Source organism: Rhinolophus sinicus, chromosome 16, assembly GCF_057876585.1.
Source record: "Rhinolophus sinicus isolate RSI-liver-muscle chromosome 16, RSI-T2T, whole genome shotgun sequence".
Classification (NCBI taxonomy): domain Eukaryota; kingdom Metazoa; phylum Chordata; class Mammalia; order Chiroptera; family Rhinolophidae; genus Rhinolophus; species Rhinolophus sinicus.
The window spans coordinates 83,915,468-83,939,005 of NC_142516.1; the positions used below are offsets into that span (position 1 = coordinate 83,915,468).

The 23,538-nt window shown below is 42.8% G+C and overlaps 1 protein-coding gene and 1 long non-coding RNA gene across 3 annotated transcripts in view; one reads left to right on the forward strand and one right to left on the reverse strand.

Moving 5' to 3' along the window:
• The window catches only part of CENPP (centromere protein P), a 229,503-nt gene that overhangs the window by 10,776 nt on the left and 195,189 nt on the right, over positions 1-23,538 (reverse strand). The window contains exon 6 of one of the 2 annotated variants that reach the window (XR_012495646.2): positions 6,499-6,628. The exons of the other annotated variant lie outside the window; for it this stretch is intronic. The gene's annotated coding sequence lies outside the window, so the exon portion shown is untranslated. The remainder of the gene's footprint in view (positions 1-6,498; positions 6,629-23,538) is intronic. 2 annotated transcript variants of the gene reach the window in all.
• Positions 6,650-9,684, forward strand: LOC148755061 (uncharacterized). The gene is made up of 2 exons (XR_016019274.1): positions 6,650-7,279; positions 8,555-9,684. It is a non-coding gene; the product is annotated as an uncharacterized LOC148755061 (long non-coding RNA).

Below are 23,538 nucleotides of genomic sequence, written 5' to 3' on the forward strand. Positions count from 1 at the left end.
TTACTAATTTACTCAGCAGGAATCAGTGTTTCTCCAAAGAACCAAGGGCATTTAGAAACCAAGACCTGGGATCATGTCTCCCGGGGCTGTAGGCTTTAGGACCCCTCCTGGGAAAGTGCTCAGAATGACAGGTGGTGTGACACACGCTCTAGCTCACACACCCCAGCCCCCTCCACATCCTCCTGTGTGCACGTATTAGGAAACCCAGCGTGAGATCACCCTGACACCTGAGTCACCCCTCCAGGGTCCTCCAGCTTTCCTCCTGCCCTCCCCATCCTCAGTGCGTGTACTGGGTCAGCCAATCCACGATCTCCCAGAAGTCCCCCGCCCTGGGCACACTGGCACCTCAGACAGGGAGGAGAAGGAGGGGGCAGGAAAGCATATTACCTGTTAACATTATCTCCCACGCGTACAACCATGTACAACACCGCAGACATCCACCTAGCACTTCCTGAGAGAGTGTTCCAGGCAAGTGCCAGCCAGGGGCTCTGTCCCCTTGGTCAGAGAAAGGGCTGGAGCTGTGAGGAGGGGTCTCAGACCACGACAAACTATCGCAGGGAACGGATGACTACCCTAGGGCAGTGCTGGAGGGCAAACCCTTCGTATCACAACTGTCTGGCTAACAGAACCGGCGGGCTTTGGCATTCCACGTCCCATTAGGAAATTTCCTGATTAACACAACAACCGGAAAGACGGAAGCTTCTCATTTTAACAAAGTGCACTCAGGACACACCATCCAGGTGAAATTGTAACAAAACCCCCAAGCTACAAGACTGGATAAAAAGAGCCCTACTTTTAAATATTTTGATGACACAGAGGATGGAAAGACTGCATTTCCAAGTCTAATGGTCCAGTTTTTCTAGACTATTTATGTGGTTTAAGTAAACATCCCATGAGGTAAGATGAAGTGCTATGTTGTCAAACTGCCTCTTGTAAACCACACTGCCCCAACTTTCCTGGACGCGTTCCTAGGGATGAGACACAGACCCAGCTCCACACGTGTCTATACACGAGAGGCTCTAGTTGGTAAAAATAAGGGGCACAGTAGCTTGCCAGGGTGGGGGGCAGAGACCAGACCCATGTGTGGGCTAACGCAGTGTCCCTGACTTCTGTTAGATACAGGTCCCTGGGGGCCCTGCACCACCGGAAGCGCCCAGGAAATAACTGGGAAATGCTCTGTATCTCTTCTAGGGTATTAATGGTTCAAAGAGAGGTGAAAATGTGTCCTAAATGTTGCTAAAACAACCAGAACACCTCTATTCCAAGCCCACGGTGGCTCATAAACCTGAGAAAGCCAGAATGTCACTGCAGTACTGACTGCGGGTCACACACACCTCTGGGCCTGACTCGTGGTCGCTTTCTGGTACCAGCATCCCTGGAGCCCCTAGGGGCATGTCCAGCCCAGTGTGCGACCCGCTCGTGGTGCCGTCTGCTCCCTAGGTGGCTCCAGAACAGACCAGCCACCTTGCCCCATCCCCCTTTAACCTCCTTTTCTTGTTTTGTGAGGTTTGGGAAGAACCAGAGGATCTCAGGGACCAACTTTATTGGACATACAAGGACTAACAATTAAGTTCACGAACTCACTGCAACGATGCTGCTAACCTTTTTTGATATCAGAGAGATTATTCATTATGAATTTGTACCAACTGGACAAACAGTTAACCAAGTTTACAATTTGGAAGTGCTGAAAAGGCTTCATTAAAAAAGTAGACCACCGGAACTTTTCACCAACAATTCATGGCTCTTGCATCACGACAATGCACCAGCTTATACAGCACTGTCTGTGAGGGAGTTTTTAGCCAGTAAACAAATAACTGTATCGAAACACCCTCCCTACTCACCTGATCTGGCCCCCAATGACTTCTTTCTTTACCCGAATATAAAGGAAATATTGAAAAGAAGACATTTTGATGACATACAGGACATCAAGGGTAATACGACAACAGCTCTGATGGCCATTCCAGAAAGAGAGTTCCAAAATTGCTTTGAAGGGTGGACTAGATGCTGGCATCAGTGCATAGCTTCCCAAGGGGAGCACTTTGAAGGTGACCATAGTGATATTCAGCAATGAGGTGTGTAGCACTTTTTCTAGGATGAGTTCGCAAACTTAATTGTCAGACCTCGTATATTCCAATGGCCTTTTTAAAGCGAAGGCCTGGGGGTCTGACTAACAGACAGTTCCACTGCATGGTCGCTGTGCACCAGTGGGAGACGTGCTGCAGCGAGGCTACCACAGATTCCACAGCCCCGTGTCTGCACAGCTGGCCAGCTAAAATGGTTTTTACATTTGCGCATGGTCAACAGAAAAAATCAAAAGAACAGTGTGCCCTTTGAAACGACATGAAATTCAAACCTCAGTGTCCACAATGAAGTCTGGCTGGAAGCAGGCGCGCCCACCCCTTGGGCACAGCCCATGGCTGCTTCTGTGCTGCGGGACAGGGAGCTCGAGGACAAAGTGTGACTGTCTGGCTGTGCTGCAGAAGAAATCTGGAGACCAGGTCACCCAGGGGACACGTGTACCCGAGGTGGCCTGGTCGGTCCTGAGGGAACCCAAGGAGTGAAGGGAGCAGGGCCCGAGAGGTGGGGGGGGGGCACCACACCATGGTTTTTAATGGTGTTTCCTTTGAGGAGTGGCACTGCGAGGCAGAAGTATAGCAGATTTATATATATATATATATATATATATATATATATATATATATATATATATGCCTCACCACCCAAGTCACACCTGGATGGCCTAGTGACCGTTTGACCTGGGGGCCTGTGGAGAGGGGGCAGATGCAGCCTAGACACGTCTGTCCTGTGTGGCCCTTGGAATAAACCAGGACACACGGTGGGGTTTTTCTGTTCAATAAGCGTCTCACCCCCTCTTGTTTTCCACGTTGCCCAGTGTCCTCCTTCGCCCCAAGATCAAAATGTACTTGCTTTTTCTTCGTTGGTCCTGTTTTCCACTCCTCAAATGCCTTCCTGTTTCCAGGACTCCCTTCAGTGCCCAGTTCAAGTGTCATTCCTGTGCTTCTGTGTCGGTTACCAGTGGTGCTCAGAACTCTAAGGAGAAAGCCCTGATTGCCACTGCCGCATTCATTTCTGCTTCCTTACTGTTTGCAACACTTTTTCCAAATTTCCTTTTAATTGTATTAAGCTAGAAAAAATCCTTCTGCCTCAGTTACTTATTTTATAATTGCATGTTTAAATTGTATTTGTTTGTCTGTAATCTTTGGTAATAATAGTGATTTCTGTTCCAAGAGACACAGCGTGTCCCTAGTTGGCCTGTCGCACAGGACGCTCTATCTTTTGACTTCAATCCAACTGAATCTATTCAACAGTGAGACCAATACTGCCTTTTTCGATGTCGAATAGCACACCACTCTCCCACAGAAAATCAGGACGCAATCATCACTCTCCTCATCTAATTCTCCCATCCTGGCATAATTCCTCTTCCCCTGCCCAGACTGTCCACGAGGGTTTTCTCACTGGAGTCCCTCTACCTTTGCTGGAGCGATTACTGAAAGCAGCTCTGAGGAGCAAGGATGACAGCACTGGGCTGAGGGGATAAACCTTTTGCCCTCACTCACTCCACCGGGAGAGGGACAGCCCAGCCCAGACAGGCAGAAACCCTTCTGGCTCCCCAAACGCACAAAGCACTCAGAACTCCTCCTCAGCCAGTTTGGAAAAACCCCCTCCACAGCAAGCAGCACTTTTAGGAAATCATGGAGTTGCTGGTGGGACGATCACAGCATGACACATGGCCGTAAACACGTTGTCTAGGACATGGAGCTGACAGAAGGGGGAGGAGAGGGCTGTGGGAATCCAGGAAAGGCAGGAAGCCTACAAATACAAGTCTTCTGTACCTTCCCATCTGAGAATGAAAAGGGGTCAATTACCGGTAGGCAAGCAAATTCAGTCACATGGGCCCCTAAGAAACACACGCCCTGCCATCAATCTGAAGGCAAATGCATCCTGAATTAAATGCACCCAAATGTACCCAGACAGTAACCATGACTGCAGGTGGGAACGTAAGTCCTAGCAGTGGGTTTGTTTAAAAGAGTAGCGTCCGAAGCGAATTGGGTGGCAATTATATGCTTTGAAAAGTAGTTCTGTTCCCTCCTAGACTAATAATTACAAAGGTAACCAAGCTGGTTTCTTTTAAAATAATCAGAAATGATAATTAAGAAGCTGAATACGCACACAGATATAAACATAATAATCAGTGCTAGAAACTCTTTAGAGGTAAATTCACAACTTTCTCTTCATACAGTTATTAATATGTAATTATGCAAGCAAAATAATAAAATGCAAGCAGATAATGAAAGTAATATTCCAGATATTCACTGTCCATTTTATCATCACGTTCCTTCTTTGCTGAGCTAGGTTTCTGAGCTAGGTTCACACTGTGAGTTAGGTTTCTGCCCCATCCTCTGTCACTTGAGTTGAAAGAACTCTAATGAAAACTCCAGGCACTTTGTTAAATGCTGAATACCCACTGTGAACAAAGTAACACCAATCATCAGAGAAATGCAAATAAAAGACACAATGGAATACAACACAACCAGGGTGAGCAAGTGGGACTCTCACACCCTGCTGGAGAGAGTGTAAACGGGTACAGCTGCTCTGCAAAACTCTTTGGCAACACCTCCTAAAGCTGAATATATGTCTAGCCTAAGAATCAGCGATTCCACCCAACATAAATATGTACACGTGTCACAAGACATGTATCCCCAGTACTATTTCCAATCAATCGTCACAACCTGGGAGGCCCAGGAAGAGAGTGTTGGGTAAATGCTGTGGCCCCTCCACACGACAGCAGTGAGCAGCAGCTCCAGCTCACAAAGATGGAACTGCCAGGCCCAGTGTGGAGCCACAGGCGCCTACCCCAGCCTGTCCTGTGAAGTTCTAGGGCAGGTGGGTGGGCCTGGCCCTGGCCCCATGGGGAAACGACTGAAGAGGGCACAGGGGCTTTTGGGGCCCACTCGTGTTCTGCTTCATTGTCTGTCTGGTGGTTCTACAAATTCATTTTGTGAAAAATTATCCGACTGTATATTTATGTGTGCCCTTTTCTGTATGTATATATTTCAACAAAAAATTAAAACGCAAAAGATAGTAGCCCTGAGTCCCTAAAGCATACGATCTAGCAGGAAAGACAATCAGTAAGTAAACACACAAATGCCACTGCCAGCCAGGGTACAGGCTGGTTCGTTTCCACCTGGAAGCCCGGGGCTGTCTCGATGAATTCGCGGTCTCTCCTTGGGTCTATTCCAGTTGTGTCATATCTGAGCATCATATCTGTTTCAGAGCAGTCACCATAATGTATGAAATATTGTGTACAGATGCTCTAGGATTTGATACAAAGAACACAAAATCTACTTTGTTTTCCCTGACCTTCCTGGACTGAGACTGGCGATCTGCAAGCCTTTCCTGATGTGGAGGAGGTCTCTGAAGTCCTATTTGGGGAGCAGACACTGTGCCTTTTCTTGGCTCATTTGTCAATAGGCAGTTTGTGGACCTTTTCCCCATGAAGGCCTTATCTGATGCATGACGGTTTTTTACTACTTTTCTGTGTGCTCTGAATAATGTTTTCAGTGCATTTCCAACCTCCTGGTATTTCAATGTGTGTAACGGCTTAAAGTTGTCTGAAAATATGGAGATTTTACTGTCGACTCCCTCTTGGCTCATTTATACCAAGTTCAATTACTTAACATTCCTCTATCCTGAAAATATGATTGTGTACAACTAGAATTAGCTGCACCACATTTGAAATAAATGGGAGAAAAGCTGTAGCTTGTCAGTCCTTGTTACATGAAAATTTTAGTTGTAAAGATATTTGTTTGAATGTGAGTTTTCTACTTATTTTTTATAATCTTCTAATAGGACTTCAGCTAACCTGCAAGCTTAAATAATATTTGAAGAAACATACTATTGCCCAGAAGCCGAGGCTGACCACAAAGATGGAAAAGGCCTGTACAGTTCTTAGCTTTATTTGGCAACAGAGAACCGCTGTTAAGTGCTAGAGGGAAGCATGGACCCAGGACCCCAGGGGCTTGCACAACAACTGTCCGATGTGCATTACTCAGCCAGGCAACGGGAGGAAATGAAAACAGAGGGTGTGCGCAAACAAAGTCAGGCTGTCTGTTGTTTAAAAAAAAGACAAAACAGCCAAAGGACAAATTCCAATTTCCCAAAAGTCAAATTTCAGCCTTGGACAAATACAAATTGCACACTGTTTTTAAAACCAAATAGCTGTAAGTACAGCGTTTACACATTTGTAACAGAAAGAACGTCCTTTATTTACCAGTGCCATAGGCACTGAATACTAACCAGATGTCTTTTACTGGCTCTCATAAGGCAAGAAAAAGTACAGAAAAGAAACTAGAGTTTGAAACAATCACACAGCAAGTAGATAACAACTCACTATAGTAACTGAAAGCCCCACCCACTGACACACTACTAGTGAATTTGCTCAAACAGGGCCCTCCCACAGCTTCCAAGGGCACTTACCTGGGCCTTTTCTGAGCACACCTCTGTATGTGGACTCACGTGACCGTGACCTTGTAGGTGAGGGCTCACAAGTGGCTGGCCCAAAGACCGGACTTAATGCAGCACGCTTAGGGACATGTGAATAATTTACCTAGTGACAAGAGGACGGGAATTACCTCAAACATGCTTCTCTTGAACCTTCAAGTTCTTGGGGCAAAAATATAATCAACCTTTTTCTTGGGGGGGGGGCGGTTATGCAGGGGGTGGTGGTAATCCTGTGCAGTTTGTGTGTATCAGACAGATACACTATTTTAAACACATTAAAATCATTATTGAAGACTGAATAAAAACTGAGAAAGAGTAAGGATATGTGGAACATATTTCAATTTAAATTACAACTAGATTTTTAAACTACGATAAGGTAGTTTAGAAAGGCATTCAGCAACAATTTGGAGTATCATAAACAGCTTGAAATAAAATAGTTCAATGTAAAAAACAGATTTGCAGGATGCTTAGTTTGAAATCACTTCACACCCACTAGAACAGCTACAATAAAAACGACAGACAATAACAAGTATTGGTGAGAATGTGGAAAAGGGGAACTCGCAGACACGGTTGCTAAGAATGTAAAATGGTTCAGGCACTTTGTAACTGTTCCTTTAAATTTCTTAGTAACCTCACACACATCCTGTCCTCACTGGGCTCCGAATGGAGAGTGACTTTTCCCATCTCCCTTCCTGTAACCAGAACCTGGGCAAGGGTATCCGCGCTGCTTCCTGGAGGCACAGCTGTCCAAACCAAGGTAACAGTCTTCTCTTTAAATGTAGCATGTCTTTCATTCTCTATCTGGAACTCTTATTAGATTATGTTGAACCACCTCATTCTACAGTTCTCAACCCGAACTCATATATTTTCCATCTAATTATCTTTCTTCTGTTCTTTTGGGTGATTTCTTCAAATAAATCTAATTTTCTTTTTAGTGATAGCTAACCTATTATTTGACTTATCCACTGGTTTTTAAATTTTTAAAATTCTAATGACATTTAAAAAGATTTGTTAGATGTGAACTTGGTTCTTTTTCAACTAGGCTTTTGTTAAAAAACCCAAAAAAACAATGTCCTATATTTTTAACTACTAGGTTTCAATTTATTCAGTTATCATTTTGAGAACTTTCAGCCTTTTACTTTGTAGTTTTTTGCAGATTGTTCATAACTTTCACTTAACAGAGGTTTTTGTTTTTGTTTTTCAATAAATGTATATATTTTTAATGTGCACTTGCTTCAGTGGGGTCATTTTGTTCTGTGACCTTTCTGTGAGTAGGTGTGAGAATGTCCCTCGAGGGCAGCTGCCAGGTGGCTTCTCCCAGACCCAGTGGGAGGCCCTGTAGCTACAATTTACATTCCCTCCTGGAGTGGGCTCCTAAATAGACCACAGTAGGCAGGGTAAACTGAGACCCTGTTCTGGGCCAGGGATCTGGAGAAGTGGGTTTCTCCACGCTCCAAGCCCGCTGCAGCTTCCTGGGTCTGGCTGGCAGTTATTCTCCTTCCCTTTCAACTGACAGTAGAAGACTCTGAGGCTCCAAGCTCTGGAAGAGGGTACCCTATAGCTCCCTCTGATGCAGTCAAGCCATCCTCCCATCTCGATGGTGGGCGGGAGCACTTCAGCTGCCGCTCAGGGCCCAGATCTGCTCTGAGACCCTGTAGGCTGCCCAACACAGCTCCTGTTCTGGTTCTGGCCCAGATTTCGCTCTTTATTTATGGCTCTCAGGACATTTTTACTTCTTTCTCTTCAACTTAACTATGTACTTAAAACACGTTATACTTAATCTAGAATTTCTGTGTGTTTAAAATGGTGGGGAAGGGGGGACATGATTATCTCAACCTGCCATATTTCTCTAAGTCTCCCCTTCTTTCTTTTTGGTAAGACGTATCACATTTTCATTTCTCTTTAATTATATAAGTAATTAACAGATACATTCTCACTACTAAAATTAAACGGTTAAAGCTAAACTCCCCTTTGACGTAACCCCAATTCTTGTCTCCATCCCTCTCCCGCCGGTTACTGTCTCACATTACAGACCTCTGGACCCACAGAAAATGGTGGAATTATGGCGGCCACGTGCTCCTGGCGGGAATGCATATGATGCAGTTGCTTTGGAGAAGCTGTTTCTTAACGTTAAACACACACTCACCAACTCACCATGTGACCCAGCAGTCCCACTTCTAAGTATTTACCCAAGTAAAATGAAGACTTATGTTCACACAAAAGTACTAAATTGTCTATAGCAGCTTTCTTATTAATCACCCAAATCTGGAAACAACTCAAATGTTCTTCAACTGGTGAGCTCCATCCATACCATGGACCCCACTACGGATTCACACACACCATGGGTGACTCAAATTCTGCTGAGTGAAAGATGCTACACTGAAAAGCCTACATACTGTATGAGAGTTTGGAAATGGCAAAATTATAGGATCAAAAAAGAGACGAGTAGATGTCAGGGCTGAAGGTGGGACGAAGGGCTGACTGCAAAGGGACATGATGGAATTTGTTGGGATGGTCGGAGTTTTGTATCTTGATTGTGGTGGTGGTCACATGACTATGCATTTGTCAAAACTACTGTATAAAAGTTACATCTCAATTAAAATATGAGGACAACTAAATTCACAAACTCATCCTAGTAAAAGTGCTACATGCCTCATTGCACTGATGTCAGCGCCTAGTCCACCCTTCAAAGCAATTTTGGAACTTTTTTCTGGAATGGCCATCATAGGTGTCGACATATTACCCTTGATATCCTGAATGTCATCAAAATTAATTCCTTCCAATATTTTCTTTATCTTTGGGTAAAGAAAGAAGTCATTGGGGGCCAGTTGAGGTGAGTAGGGAAGGTGTTCCAATACAGTTATTGGTTTCCTGGCTAAAAACTCCCTCATGGACAGTGCCATGTGAGTTGGTGCATTGTTGTGATGCAAGAGCCATGAATTGTTGGTAAAAAGTTCAGGTTGTCTAATTTTTTCACACAGCCTTTTCAGCATTTCCAAATAGTAAACTTGGTTAACTGTCCAGTTGGCACAGATTCATAATGAACAATCCCTCTGATATCAAAAAAGGTTAGCAACATAGTCACAACAAGTTCGTGGACTTAATTGTCAGATCTTGTACTTCAGTATGTATCAGTGAATAAAATCATTTTGTTTTTTCCTGCTTTTTTTTCTTTTCTTCACTCAATAATGTATATTGAAGAGTTTTTCTGCGAAGGCACAGAGCTGCTGGTTCTTTTGAATGGCTGTGCAGTCTGACACTGTATGTATTAGTCAGGGTGTGTCGGCCTCAGAGGAGGGGGTGCTATAAGAAGGGGAGGAGTGTTGGCACCGAACGACAGACGTCCACTCTCTCTCCACCACGTGTGGAGCTGGGGCCGCTCTACAGAGCATGATGAAGACCCCCAGCCAGACTTGGGTACGAACGCCGAGACTGGTGGTGCCACACGGTACCACCACGGTGGTAGATGTTTCCTGCTCCTGTGATGAGGCACTTGCGACGGAAGGGTAGGGTGGGCGACTGGCTCTGGCTTTTACTGTGGTTGGGCTTGGGCTAGGACTTGTGTGCTTTGGATCTGCTGGCGCCAGGTAGCGAGCATTCAGCCTTCCTTTTCACCTTGCCCAGATGTGGACAGAGGGGAAGAAGGAGGTTATGGTTTAAGAGATATCAGGAGTCAAGTATCAAAAATGGGCTCAAACTCTTTATTAGGTATCATCCCTAATTTCTTGATTCTCTCAATATCATTCACACATCTCCAAAATCATCCTCCTAAAACATGAATGTTTTTATGTCACTATTTTTCACAAAAACTTAAAGTGATTTTGTAGAGCCTAGAATAAAGGCTCAATTTCTAAAATGTGGCATTCAAGGTCCTCTGTGCAATGTCTCCAAACTTGCCCACGGCTTCTGCTTCTCATACTTCACCCCAGTCTCCCAGTGAACAGTCAGCCTTCCCGCACTTGTAATAATTCCTGTCACTACTCAAACGCCACATCTCCAAGAAGCTCCTGCACATCTCATGTCACCCGTGCTCACAGAGTCAACCTGTGCCTCACCGACAGGCACACGTATATGTTCTTCCAGCTAAATAATGAAGCACTGAAGCAACCCGGTAACACACAGTGTGATAACAGTGGTTCGTTCGCTGTGAACGGCTGACATAGAGTAGGTGCTTGATAAACATGTAGTGAATCCATGAATGTAGGTGACCTACAAATGAAAAAGCTAAAGGAACTAAAAGGGAGTTAGTACAACTGGGACGTATGGGAGAGTGATTGAGAAACAACACTTTAAACAAGAAAGTACAAATAGAAGAGTTTTCAGATAAATATTTTAGTATAAAATCTCTAGAACTTTAGGAAAGATACTTGGCCCAAGACAGAAGCAACTAGTGCTATTTCTGGCACATAAGTGCCTGCTGAATAAACAATGTGACTAGTTAGTTAAAACAAACATAGAAACGAAGATATACATTGCTGGGTACCTACTCTGTGCACGAAGTATGTCAAACACATACTAAGCAAGATCCTCAGCTCATTTTGAGAATCCAAGAGGCTTGTCTGGAAGGAAATTGTGCCCAGCTGTAGATAGCATCATGAAATGGGCCCAGCTGGGACTGAGGGGCCGTGGAGTGGTGTGAACGGGCCCTGAGAAAGTGTGAGGAGCAGGACCAGTCACCATGGTTTCATTCCTATTTGCACAGAGCATAATGCTGGCACCGGGCTTGTCACTGAAGTGTAGACAGAAAGCTACGTAAGTGCCCCACCACTGCAAATCCTCCCCTCCAAAGATGTAAATAATCCATTTTCAGCATGAAATCATTTCACATTTACTCTGGCTGTTCTGAAGTACAGCCACCAAATGGCACCCTGTCATAAATAGATGATGGCATGGCTCCTCCTGCTACTGGGCTGCTGACTTCAGATGGAAAATATTGTTTGTTTCACTGAAGCCGGCTTGAAATTAGCCAGCTGAAAAGCAAAACCACCCTTAACCAGCAAGGACTTTGCTCTTTGTATAACTAATGGTTTTTAATCTCCCTCCAAAACAAACAAACCAAAAAAAACCCCCCAAAATTGTTCAAAATTATTCAGATAAAAGGCCAAGAATAAAATAAAGCAACCATAGTCTTTGAACCTTGTATGTACCTTGTATGTAATTTAAGGACAATTCTCATGAGATAGAGCTAAAAACTATATAAGTTTTCTATAACCACTTATATCGTAAATGAATCAACTAAATGGAAATAATCAATAAATGTTTGTACAAGGCTATACAAAGAGAATTCCAACAAAAAGTTGTTCCTTCGAGAAGACAAACACACGCTGACTGAAGAAGAAAGTCACATTAAACCGTAATAACTTTTCTCTTTGTTACAAAAGCTTTACATGGGATAGTCTATGTGAAAGTTCTTCTGTTGAATATGTGTTTAACTCTATGCTACCCAGCCACACTCATTTGATCCACACTTAACCTCAACTCGAGATCTTAGCTGATAGGACCAGGGGTGGACGTTTGAGCCACGCTGGCCCAATCAGTTTCTCTGGAGAAACCGGAAATTGAGGGCCAGACTACCCATCTGGGAAGATGCTCCACTGAGGGTAAGCAGGCTTGGGTTCTTGGAGATAGAGGTCTGTCAGCATGATGGGAGCTGTTCTGCAGAATGCGAGACCTACCCAAAAGGGAATAAACTAAATTTACAGAAAGTGGTAAGGGAAGAGGCAACTCAGAAAAAGGCAGCAAGAGTCCCCGAGGGCCACCTGGACTGTGAAGGTGACCCCATTCTTGGTCCCAGGCCCTTGGGAGCTTCTGCCCTCCCAGGCGAGGGTATTCTCAGCGTCCTTCCAATGCATCCCCTTTGTATCTGGGCTTATTTGAAATGGGTTTCTATTACTTGCAACCAAAATGTCTTAACACACACAATGGTCTTCAATTCCATTAGTGACAACGAGGAGTATGGGATGGATACGTGAGATATATTTTTCAGAAAGACTATCTAGAACAGGGGTGTCCAAACTTTTTTCAACGTTTTTTACCAAGGGCCACATGCGGTAAAATACACAAACAGCCGGGCCACTCACTCGAGGTGAAGTACGTATTGTCTCACCTGGTTTATTTAAGTAAACTAAATATATTTTTGGAATTTGCTGTGGGCCAATTCAAAATGGATTGTGGGCCGCAGTTGGCCCGCGGGCTGCAATTTGGACACCCCTGATCTAGAACATCATGAGTGAACATAAATATTAAAAGAGATGGCAGAATCAAGCTCCAAATTATTTGTTCTCTGCCTTTGGTCAATCCCCAGAACCCTGAAACAGCTGTTTTTTAAAAACTATTTTTCCAGCTTTATACTTATTTTCCTGTGGAGAAGATTCACTGATTTCTTCATTCTGCTATAGTTGGAAGTCCCACCATAATTGACTTTACAGCTTTCTTTTAAATCTTTTTCCTCTTTGCCTTCTTTTTGATTAGCTTTTTACACATCTTCCCCCACCCCGCCCCATATCAGTTGGACGGTTACATGCTCTATTTCTGTTTGTCAAATGGTTAACTTATTTTATCATGCATACTCATCAAAGTCTAAATTAATCCACATTTCAATACTCCTCATGAAGAAATAACTTTACAACATTTAAATTTCAGTCACCCTTGTATCACTGTGTATTTTTAAATTCTAGCTTTAAAAATAAAGATGTCACTTGATGTTATTATCATTTCAGTCACTGTTTGATGTATTTACCACATTCTTTGCTCTTTATCGCCTCTTGCATCTCCAACCTTCCTTCTGGATCATGTTCTTTCTGCCTTAAGGGAACCCTTTCACTCCACAATGATTCTATCAGAGATGAGTTCTGTCAGCATCTACTTACAGGATATTGTCTCTTTCATTATAATTTTTTCCAGTTTTATAGAGATATAATTGACATATCACATTGTATTAGTTTAAGGTATACAACATAATTCTATATTTATATATATTGTGAAATGATCGCCACAATAAGTCTACTTTAACATCTGTCACCTCACATAGTTACAATCTTTTCTCTTGTGATGAGAACTTTTAAGATCTACTCTCTTGGCCACTTTCAAATAATCAATGTAGTATATTGTGTCCCATGCTGTCCATTACACCCCCAGGATTTATTTGTTTTATAACTGGAAGTCTGTACCTTCTGACTCATTTCACCCATCCTCCACCCCTTGGTCTCTGGCAACCACCAATCTGTTCTCTGTATCTATGAGTTCAATGATTTTTTAGTTTTTAGATTCTACATATAAGTGAGATAGGTCACACAGGATTTCTCTTTCTCTGTCTGATTTATTACACTTAGCATAATGCCCTCAGGGTCTACCCATGTTGTCAAAAATGTCAGGATTTCATTCTTTTTTAGGGCTGAATAATATTAATAGTCCTGTGTGTGTGTGTGTGTGTGTGTGTGTGTGTGTGTGTGCATGCGTGTACCATATCTTCTTTATCCATTCATCTATTGATGAACACTTCTGTTGTTTCCATGTCTTAGCTACTGTAAATAATGCTACAATGAACGTGAGGGAGCAGATATTACTTCACTTTCAATTTTGAAAGAGATTTTTTTTTTTGCTGAGTATAGGTTTTCTCTCAAATAATATTTTCTCTCCACATACTGAAGCTATCAGTCTGATTTCTAGTTTCCACCACAGTTGTTGAAAAGTCAGTTTGCTCCTTTAAGGTGCTCCAATCCATTTTCCTTCTGGCTGCTTTAAAAATTTTCTTGTGTTTAGTATCTACAGTTTCATTATAAGGTATTCATGTGTGAATTTCCCTTTTTTTTCCTGCTTAAGATTTAATTTGGTTTTTTGATACCGGATCTTGGATAAAACACAGAATGTAATGTGTCTTAAGAATGCATAAAATGTCAGCCATAAAAAAGAATGAAATCTTACCATTTGCAACAACAAGAATGGACCTTGAGACTATTGTGCTAAGTGAAAAAAGTCAGACTGAGAAAGACAAATACCATATGATCTCACTTATATGTGGAATCTAAAGAACAGAATAAATGAGCAAACAAAACAGAAATAGACTCAGAGATACAGAAAAAAAAACAAAACCTGTTGGTTGCTAGATGGAAGGGGAAGGGGATGGGGAAGGAAGTGAGGGGATTAAAGAGAGCAAATTAGTAGACACAACATAGTTATGGGTTTATGGAATACAGTATGGGGAATATAATCAACAATGTTGTAAAGATCATGTAAGGTGCCAGATGGGCACTGGACTTATCACGGGGATCGCTTCACAGACTGTGTAGATGCCTGACCGCTGCACTGTGTCAACTGTAATTTAATATATATGTTTACATATATGTTGTCACAGGGCAGGAGGGTGGAGGAAGATAGTGAATGGTATTGTTACAGCTATGTAAGATGTCAGAGACCCCTGACATCTTGGGGGAGGGGGTTATCACTTTGTGAGGGGTGTGAATGTCTTACCTATTATAGTTGCTTTGTACACCTGAAACTAACTTACAAAATAATACATAAAATGTAACGTATGTCCTAACAGAATCCAGCCAGCCCCCCCGGAGCCCGCTGGCAGTCCTCTTCCCAATCACGTGCTCCTCACTTTCCTCTAAAGGTGAGACTACCTTGATTTTTATGCAAATAACTTACAGTTTTCTACTTAAGTGTGCAACCCTAAACACTATAGTTTAGTTCCACCCAGTTTTAAACCTGAAAGTATACATTGTTTTCAGTCTAGTTTTATTGCCCAGGATTTTGTGAGATCCATCTACAATGTTGTGTGCAGCTCTACAAATACGTCGTTTGTTCTTTTTAATCATAAAGAGTATTTCATGACATGAAAATATAATAATTTGTATTTTTCCATTCTCCTGTTAAAGAACATCTGGGTTATTTCAAGTTTGGAGCTATAACATAGAATGCTGCAGTGGCATTTGTGTGCATGTTTCTTGATATACATGTGCACACAATTCTTTTGGATATATACGAAGGGGTTTGTGTTCCTTCAGCTTTTACACAAAATATCAGTGTTTGTACCAACTTAAGAAGCAGTGTATGAGAATACCATTGTTCCATATTCTACCAATTGGTACTTTCAGTCTTTTTACTATTAATCGTTCTGGTGGGTGTGCAATGCTATCTCATGGTGAATTCAAACAGTTTTTCCTTCTTTTACTGCTGGAGTCAACATATGCATTTATTGGCTGTTTGAATTTTGATTTTTGTGACTACTCTGTTCAAATTGTCCATTTTTCTACCAGGTGTCTGTCTTTTCCTTACCGCCTTTTGGAGTTCTTTACATATATTGCTGGGATATACAAAATGCTCAATAAAACACACTTGCAATACATGTTATTTATGATTGCTTTTGCCATTTAATTTATCTAAGATATATCCCATGCCAACAAACACAAATCTACTTGGTTATACTTAAGGCAATTAGCTAAGCCACTGCAAAAACATACAATACACTGTAATCTAGCCAGTCTTACACTGACAATCTTGAGTTATTTGTAATTTTCACTATTTTATACACTACAATGAATATCCTTGTAAGACATTTTTCTACATTCATGCAGAAATTTTTGTTAGATAGAATCTTAGAAGCAGAATGGCTTAACATTTAGTAAAGGCTAATGAAATGACCTATATAAAGAATCTATCAACTTTCATTTCTATCAACTAAGTGAGAAAGTGCTTATTTTGCAGAGTTTTAAAATTCTCTTAAGTTCCTGTCCTTGTTGTAAATCTTGTCCAAAGGACTGATTATATACCCTGGTCTTTAATCTCATTCAGTCTTGAGCACCACGAACCACATGCCATGGGATCGGCAGTACCCGGCCCAGGGTTCTCCAATCTGCAGAACTGATGACGTGATCTTTCTCCTCTGCCTGTGCTCATGTCAGGAAATGGCTCTACCACCAGGCAGCTGCTCATCTTCTTCCTCCCTGGCCCCTCCATCTTAAGTCTTGTTGATTTTACCTAATTACTCAAGTATCTCTTGAGTTCCCCCCATCCTCACAAAAGCACTGCAGCGGTGCTGTCTTTAGACTGATTTTTCCACTTGCTTCCTAAGCCACACCACAGAGTTATCCTCTGAAATGCAGAACTGGTTATGCTCCTCCCCAGCAGCCTTTGGGGAAAGCCCCACACCTTCAACACCATTTCCAAAGACACTTCTCTCGCACCCTCCAGACCTCGCGATCACTTCCACTTCCCACAAGGTGCCTGTGTCATCACATCACAGACCTTTTCCCACTCTCCTCTAGGCCTAGAACATTATCCCTTATCTTATCCCTCTGTGACCAAACTCTTATTTAACCTTCAAGGTTCAGTTTAAATATGACTGTAGACATATTTAATAAATACTTGGATATTAGGTTTGAGAGGCTTCCTAGACATTCAAACAGACTTGTCAAGAAAGCAGCTGAAATTACCAGCATACAGATAGTACATGGATGATCAAACTCACCTTGAGAAAAATTAAAGATAGAGAAGAGGTTCAGGCCTGAGATCAGGACGAGGAGAAGGAGCCAGCAGAAGAGATTGATACGGGAGACACAGGAGTGGGGCCGTGAAAGCCAAGAGAACTGAGTGTTGAAAGGAGTGGAGGATCATCTGGGTAGAATGTTCTAAAGCCTGCTCTAACAAGTCCACACAGGTACGTCCTACATATTTCCATAACACCTCACTCCCCAGCACAGAAATAATTACACTGCTTAATGCTGAGGCAGCTATTGGTTGGAACTGACTCGCACTGTAAGAAGTATGTCACCCTTCTTTGCTGTTACAAATTTCAGTAATGAGCTCAAGGCTCACTCAGTAAAAACTTGCATGACTTAATCACTGGTATATATAAGTCACCACGGAATTTACATCCTATTGGGGGAAAACAGATAGAAACCACTATTCATAATACAAAGCAGGGTGACCTCAGTGCTGGCCAAGCAGCAGAACCAGAGCATTATGGGGAACTGTGGAAAAGAAGGTACTTAAGATAGGGCCTGAAGAAAAGTGCAGGCTATCAGAACACGGGGACTTGAGTTTTTTTTTAAAAGTACGTTTGTTTTTAATGTTGTTAATTTACTTCATTGTGGCAAGACGGTTATGTACACTTGTGCTGGTGAGCGGCAACACTCAAACTCGGCACTCTGGCAGAACAACTCAGGGAAAGACGAGTATCGTACTTTAAAATACTATTATTTATGCACAATTAATCTCAACAGTGGTATGATTATGGATGACGTTTGTCTTTACATTTTCTAGCAATTTCTAAATTTTCTTTTTTGCTCTATATTGTGTGTGTGTGTGGGGGGGGAGTAGTCTTAATTATGTTCTATTTAAGATCAGTCTCATCTGGGCAAAATGAGGAAAGAACATAATTCCAAAACAATATCCTTGCAAATATACAAAAAAGTCAGTAATTTCCAGAATACTATTCTTATAAAAATTTCATAAATCCATGAGAACAGTTTGAAAACTTCATTCATATATCTGGCAGAATTAAAATTAAATTTCTCTTTAAAAATTGAAATACAGAATAATAAATGAAGTTAACATTAATTTTTTCCTACTCCTGGATGCTAAAAGATTCTAATGGAAACGAAAAAGATGATATCACCCACCAGTAATGAGGAAAAAATGAAGCTGTGGACAAACACACTATGTTTTGATTTATTAAACCTCAGTCGAGCTTTATCCCCCAAGAGTGATGGGTTACACTGGTTGCCAAAGTCGTCTTTTTCACTAAATACCTTTGTAAATATTGTGGTTACTCTGGTTTATAGCCATCTCTTTCAGACAGTGTATCAGAGGAAAAGAATCCCCATTTGTAGCAAATGTTAAAACTACCATATGTGGAATCCTTTCATAAACCTCACGCTAATCATGGGTTTCAGGGTCTGCAGAAGGAAAATGACAGGAAAAGACTAGTTCTGGTAGTTGTGGCTGCGGTGGTGGCTTTCTCCAACACGGGAACACCACATCCAGAATGCAAGAGAAAAACACCTGAGTAGTCCATAGTGGTCCCCCTTTAAAGACTAAGAACCTAATCCCAGAGGAGGGTGTGACTCACCCGGTCCTCACTGGGAAGCAGGTGGCAGAGATGACTTCCAGCCTGGACAGCTTTGCAGTGACTCTCTGCATCTTCCCTCCAAGCACCCGGGTAATCTGGTTTTCATCTCGAAGGCATCTGACTCAGGCTTTATGGGTGTGTGGAGCCATAATGCTGCTGAGGGCTGTGGAATACAGCTTTGCCGTGCTGAGGCGTCTGCTGGGGCAGGAATGCTGCAGAGAGCTGACCAGAGACTCCAGCCTGACTGTTGTGGAAAAAGAAATCGGCCCAACCTGGAATCCCTCTCGGTTCTCCCATTTCTCAGCAAACTAGGCAAATGACTTAACTCTGCGAAGCTTTAGTTTCCGCATGCAATGCTCCAGCTTTCCTCCTCTAAATCGAAGTGTAAGAGTGAAATTCGGTAAATCAATAATGTAATTAGACTTAGGCTGTTTGCAGTTTGACTCAGGACATAGCTTGCTATCTAGCCACTTGTCAGTTTGATCCACCCTGATATTCACGCTGTTTTCTCTTTGTTTCTCCCCTCACTGATTAACTTAAGAGCTCTGTTCTGTTGCCTTTCTCAAGGCTACACATACCTCGTTAATCTATTTCATTAGCAGAATCCTAACCTGGAAAGGGCAACTTCTTAATTCTCAGGTGCGCGGACACAAAAACCCAATTTGCAACTCCCTTGTAGTTTTTACTGGTGACACATAAAGTCCCAGGCTACGGTGGCCGAAATCCTGCATTTGTGCATTTTCATGAAGTATCTATGCTAAGGATAAGGAGGAATAACGAGTTTGGGGGGAGACAGTACGTCTTGTTCTCTGTGTGCTGAGGCAGTGCTGGGGAGAGACCCAAACCACACTGACCAGATGGAAGTTGGCCATTTGAATAGAAAGCTCAGGAAACAGTTTAGAACTTAGATCTGCAGCTCACTGGCGTCTGTTAAAGCGATGTAATCAGTGCTCGCTGATGTTTGCTTAATGAATGAACAAGATCATGGGGGGGGGGGAAGGATGTGAGCATCAACATTTACAATGTAAACAAGCGGTGGGGCAGTGAAAGATGATAAGAAAGAAAGAAGAGCAGATCGACTTCCAAGAATATGACAATAAGAAAACATAAGAAAAAAGAAGGCCGACTAGATGGCTTCAGGGGCCACTGGGACGTTTGAGAGGACACTTTTACGATAGCCAAAAATGCTGCAGCAGAATTGCAATAGAATGAAAAACAAATGGGAGGTAAATACGTGGAGGCATTTCCTGTAGATTACTTTTTCAAGAAATTGAGTAGAGAATGGGAAGAAGGAATAGATGGCAGTTTGAGGACAGCCAGGCACGACATAGGAAGAGTCTTTTCTGGCTGACAGAAGCGTGAGTATATTAGTAGGTGAGGAGGAACAAATTCTGATTATGCAAAAAAGCCAGGTTCTGGGTCCAAAAAAGGGCTGCACTGTGAGCCCTCCAAGATGTAGTCACTGCCTTCATTTAACACCTGGGTTTGAATGTAACTCTCTTAACATAGTCAAGTCATTCAGGTTCAGCTCATGAGTCCAAAAAGATAGAGGTGTGACTCCACGCCCAAGACGGGCTTGGTGAACGTAAAGGTCTGCTCCTTGGACTTGTGGACAAGTTCAAAGATGCTGTCTTCAGGCATGTACGAGAACCTACTCGCTTCTCACATGTGTATCTGCTGTACCTTTTATATCCCCCAAACCAGATTACTTCAGAACAATTTCTCTGATTTGTGTTACTTATGATCGCACTTCCCGCATCCCGAGCGCAGTACATTTAGAAATGTGTCATCACGTAAGGAAGGCATCGTCTGGGAAGCATGCTGCATTACACGGAGACCCCCCACCCAAGTCCTCACCACACTCCTATACTTGCTCTCTCTCTGGAAACTATGGTTACCATTCATGATACTTCCTGGCTTTTAATCTAGTCTCACACTTAGACCTGGGCGAAGGGATCTCTGGGGGGGCTCTCAGTGGGCACCGTGCTGGCTCTCCTCTGGCCATGCCACTCCCCACTAAGCAAAGTGCCCACGACCTCTCCCCCAGCAAGCGCCTCCCTCAAGATCATGCTCTGGGCACCTGACACCCCAGAGCCCCTGGCCATGTGGTTTTGTTTCTGGGCCCATGCAGGCCTCCTCCCTGGCTCTGTCACCCTGAGGACACACCACTCTGCTGAGAGAGCAAACCCTGCCCCAAAGCTTTTGCTTGTGGGGGCTGAGGAGTGTGGGAGTACAGGTAGGCATCCCCACCGGCAGTTCCCAGCCTGGGTGGCCGCCTTCTTGGGGTGGGAGGGGTCAGCCATTCCTTCACGAGCCGCCATGCTTCTCTAGAGGTGAATACTCAGGAGCTCAGGGTTCGAAGTCTGACCCCAGATCTCCAGGTCATTGTAAAGGATACTTGTCAAGGTGAGAGAATGGAACCCCAATTTATTTAACGTCTTGCTCGCTTGATTGTAACTTATGTACCCTGGAACTTCGTATGAGAACTTTCATTTGGACTCCTGCCTCAGTCCCTTCTCCTTTTCCAGCCTCCAGATGGAACATTCCTGCCGCAGGACAGGAAATCAAACGAAGCTGAGATGAAGACATGACAGGCTCTGTCAGGGACAGCTGCTATATTGAATGTTATTTCTTATACTTAATTCTCAAAAACAAGGAACTGTTATGATTAGTTCCTCTTATCAAGACCTCAGCAACTAGACCTCCTCAGCAAGCACCTTGACTATCTGCTTGCTGGAGTTTCTCTCTACACCCAGATGTAATGCAGAGGAACCATCGATGTGTCCGCCACCTGACGTGTTTAGCATGGAGACTCAGGATCTGTTCCAGACGTGGGACGTCAGGGGATGGCAGTGGGCTGGAGAACCCATGTACGGAGAACCTGACCTAGAACCCACCATTGACATTCCATGTGGACCATTTTACCAAACCTGGCCCATGATCAAACTCTGCTCAGGATCTGAGGGAAGTCCCTGAGAAAGACGGGCCTCCAATGTCCCTGTGGCCTGACAACACTATCTTAAGGAGGCAGACTCAAAGAAGCATGGAACCTTATCGCATAAATGGTACGGTGGCGTTCCGGGCCTTCAGCGATGCCTTCTCTGGCATTCCCAGCACAATGTCGTCTGGTCTGACCAGAATCCTCAAACAGACTCAGACCTCATCAGGCAGCTTAGTAAGGCAGTTCTGGTGATGGGCTGTTTGTTTGTTTTTAAACTAAGCCCAAATCAGCCTGTCTGTACTCTCTGTCCACTGATGCTGGTTCTAGTCTCAGGAGCATAACAGAACCAGTCCAGGCCTGTTTTCACATCTGCAGATTCTCTGTCTTCATCCCTCAGTCCCTCTAAACCATCCTGGCTGAGGTGAGGCGTCCCCATACCTGGCAGGGCCACTTCTCTCATAAACCAAGTAGCCCAATGTGAACGAGTCCTTTGGGCTGCTTTCTGTTCTACTGGTTCATTGTTCATCCTTACGTCATTTCTACACTGTCTTAATTACTGTCATTTCTTATAATAAGAGTTGATATTTAAGATAGAATGTCCTCTAGCCTTGTTCTTCTTCAAGAATGGTTTGGCAACTCTTTGGCCTTTGTATTTCCATATACATTTAGAATTTGTCAAGTTCCAACCCTGCCCCCCTCTTGTGCCTACCCCCACAAAAAAACCCAACAAGGTAAACTGTTAGGATTTTGATTGAAAATGCATCAGGTCGGATCAGTTTATGTACAAATGGTATTTTTGCAATCCTGAGTGCTCCACTCCCTGAGGGTGGTACCTCCCTTCCCCCACATTGTCTCCTTTAATTTCTCTCAACATTTTCTCTGAAGTTACTTTGCTCATCTTTGGTTAGATTATTCCTATGTACTTGATATATATTTTTAATATACTTGATATATAAAGTACATCCTTTCCTTGATTTCTTTCTCTAACTGCAAAAAGACACAATTGATTTTTATGCTGTGTAAATTCTTCAGATGATTTTAATAACTTATCTGAAAGTTATTTCAGATTTTCCATATCACCTGAGACTAAGAAGAGTTTAAAATTTTCTTCTTATACTTTTTCCCCCCCGCTTTATTGCACTGGCTAGGAGCTACAGTGGACCTGCTTGTCTCATTACCAGAAAGGGAAAATTTTCAATATTTCACCATTGAGTATTTTTTTAAATAACGGCTTTACTGAGTATAATTTACATACCATAAAGTTCACCCTTTTAAGGTACGCAATTCATTGCTTTTGAATAAATTTACAGCTGGGAGCCATCACCACCACCTATTTTGAGAACATTTTGATCATCCCATAAAGAAACCCCACACCCACTGGCAGCAACTCCCCATCGTGCTCCAATTCGCACCCTCCTCTCCTCGGCAACCACTCATCTACTTTCTGACTCTGCAGATTTGCCTGTTCTGGACTTTTCATATCAATGGAATCATACACTACATGGCTTCTTGTGTCTGGCTTCTCGCAGTGTGCATAATGTTTTTGAGGTTCATCCATGTTGTGACATGTGGCAACACTTTATTCCTTTTAATTGCCAAATAATATTTCACATTTTATTTACCCATTCATCAGCTGATGGACATTTGTGTTGTTTCCACATTTTGGCTATTATGGACAGTGCAGCATAATTAAAAAATTTGTGTATAAGTTTTCATGTGGATATATGTTTCCACTTCTGTTGGGTATGTGGCTAGGAGTGGACGAATGTTGTTTTCTGTAGATACTCTGTCAGACTAAGGAGTTCCCTTCTACTTCTAGAATGGTAAAAGGCTGTCTGCCTTTCCACCTGCCTTCCTTCCATTATTCCCCTCTTTTGTCTATAAACATTAAGATAATCATATAATGTTTGCATTTTATCCTTAAATCAACCAGGTATTTCTTGAATAAATCTAATGTAGTCAAGATGCATCATCCTATTTATATATGGCTATTTGGTTTACT